At 44.1% G+C, this 2,787-nt stretch overlaps 1 protein-coding gene across 1 annotated transcript in view; it reads right to left on the bottom strand.

The window, feature by feature from the left end:
* Positions 1 to 2,787, bottom strand: part of LOC308663573 (cholinesterase-like) — a gene marked incomplete at its 5' end in the record, with an annotated part of 476,398 nt that overhangs the window by 350,647 nt on the left and 122,964 nt on the right. The gene's annotated exons all lie outside the window — the stretch shown is intronic.

The following is a 2,787-nucleotide window of genomic DNA, read 5'->3' as shown; positions in this document are numbered from 1 at the left end:
CCACATGCCTAAAATTCAGAAAATGTTTGACTCTGCTGCCATGTCACCGCACACACACACACACCAAAAATCCTATTCTCTCTTTCCCCCTCTCTCGTTTAGGCCTCTATGAAGATCGACAATCAGTGGCTGTATTGAGGTTGGACCTGAGATGGAGACCTGGGCCTCAACTTCCCCTCTAGCGTCATCGCTACCATTCAAAAAGACCACCTTGCACCGTGCCCCAAGGGCCTTGGGGAACAGCACACGGCCCAGCACTCCGCAGGAACTGCCGCATGCCTTACCTCCAGGCGTTGTTCCCTGTTGACAAGCCCCCTTTGGCCTACCTGAGGCTACTCTGGCTTGCACAAGACCTTCGTTCTTGAAGCAGCTTTGGAGTATGCTCTTCTGCAGCCTCTGAAAACTGCATAAAAATGCACCACGTTCTTGTGTGATTTTTTTTTAGGCTCCGGAGGCTGCATGAGAGTATAACCCTCTCTTGAGTGAATTCCAGAGTGTCTAGTGGCCACATAAGAGCACACCCCATTCTCACATGGCCTCTGCAGCCTCCCAAAATCATGTGAGAATAGAGCATGCTTTTGAGAATAGATGTTGCTGGGTGTTGTTGAACAGTTGTGTCACCCAAAATGTCAAGGCACGGGTGTCATTAGGTCCGCCATTACTGCACTTAATAATTGGCACAGATTATAGATAACAATGTATTGATTTTGAAAAGGGATAACCCTGAAGTTTTGACAGAAATTAAGCTAGTGCTGTCTTTAGAAGACCATTGTCCTATATCCAGGCAAGCCAGAAGACAAAAGATGATGACTAATGCATTATTTCCCTGACAATCATTGTCAAGAGATTTCAAATGAGAAAATGCAACCTTGGAAAATTCACTTGGTTACACAAGCATTTCATCTGAGAATGGTTAACAGCAGTTATAAGAAAGATAGTGATCTGTTGTCACTTTTGTTTTGTTTTATCTTGGGGTGATAGAAAACTTACATCCATTTAACATTCCTGTAACTCCCTCAGAATTGCTAAAAATTGATTCACACGAATGGAATTTTTTTAAGAGCACAGAATTAACGTATTGTCATTTGCCCCATTAATCTGGTTTTATCCTGATTTTTAGTTTGACTTTTGGTCTAAAAATCACACTAAAGCAGGGGTCCTCAACCCCCACTCCGTGGACTGGTACCGGGCCGTGGCAGCATTTGAAACCACACCCCCGCCGGTCTACGGAAAAACCTCTCTCCACAGAGCCTGACCCTGGTGCCCAAAAGGTTGCCAGCCGCTGCACTATACATTCATTCATTTAGCCTCATTTGGCAATCAAATGATATCTCATCATTTGCGATGGAAGCTTTTATGTGTATATCTTGCACTAGATGTCAACGCTGCTAACATCAGATGTTTTTGCATTGACAACAAATGGAGATGCAACCATTTTCTTCTTTTTGCTTTTAGAGTTAGATGATGCTGGGGAGCGGGGGAGGAATGTGCATGAGAGTCTAGCTAGACATAATAATACTGCACCTAGTGTGAGAGCCAAGGTTATTGAAATAAGAGATGATAAGAATTGGTGGGCTGGAGAGCTGGAGGGAAAGCTTGCATTTCAAACTAATTGGGGAATGTCATTTATGACTGTCATCTGGAGGAGAGAATTGTGCTTTGATACTATGTGCTCAGGGGAGGAGACCTCAGTTTTTGACTTCGATTATGTTAGTGCCGATGCTATGCTACTCAAATAAAGATTCTTTAAGGTAAACAATGCCTCGAAGTTCTTTGAAGAGTTTCATCTGTTGGAACCATGACACTAAATTTGAGAGATAGTCAGATTATATGGCAGTAGCCACCACAGAAAAATCTCTTTTCCATAAATGGAACCATGGATATATCGTATTAAATACAGTAACTACCATGGAAACCAATGTAAGTGAAATCTGCAGCAGGACACTTATAAGGTAGGAGGAATATTTCAGTCTGAATGCCAAATTAGTGACCTATTTTTCACACGACCATTGTGGCATCCCCATGGTCACACGATCAAAATTCAGTCACTTCACAACCGACTCATATTTATGACTGTTGCCATGTCCCGGGGTCATGTGATCACCTTTTGCGATCTTCTGATGAGCAAAGACAATGGGGAAGCCAGAGTCACCTAACCGCCATGTTACTAGCTTAAAAACTGCAGTGATTCACTTAACAACTCAGGCAAGAAAGGTCGTAAAATGGAACAAAGCTCACTGTCTGGGTTAACCACAGAAACTTTGGGCCCAATTGTGGTCGTAAATCAAGGACTGCCTGTATTCCCTACCCACAGCAGGCTCTGTTTTCACTGGGTTGTTTTGGGCGGTATGAATGATAAAAAAATCCTCCCCTCCAACACACTTCTTTGTGCCTAAAGACGGCTCTACTTTTGCAAAGCCTGCTGTTTCTTTGAGCTTGGGGTTAATTTTGCTGAATGTGCAGATGATCCTGGCTGGATTACAAAAGGAGGCACATTTCTGAGAATGACTCTGCCCTAGCTCCAACAGAGACTGGACAAGCATTTGTCTGAAATGGTACAGGGTTTCCTGCCTAAGCAGGGGGTTGGACTAGAAGACCTCCGAGGTCCCTTCCAACTCTGTTATTCTGTTCTATTCTAGTGGCTAACCTCACAGCTCACAGTTCTGCATGCAGACGTCCCAGCATCTCCCAGCTAGCAACTATTACAAGAGTTCAGAGCAAGCGGACCACAGATCCTCCTGTGTTCCTAACCACTGACCTTTCACCTCTCCACAGCCACAAAGGTAG

This window comes from Vipera berus (genome assembly GCF_964194415.1).
Source record: "Vipera berus genome assembly, chromosome: 2".
In the NCBI taxonomy this organism is placed as follows: Eukaryota; Metazoa; Chordata; class Lepidosauria; order Squamata; family Viperidae; genus Vipera; species Vipera berus.
Note: the sequence above shows the minus strand (reverse complement) of the source record. Positions and strands in the feature narration are given on the sequence as shown.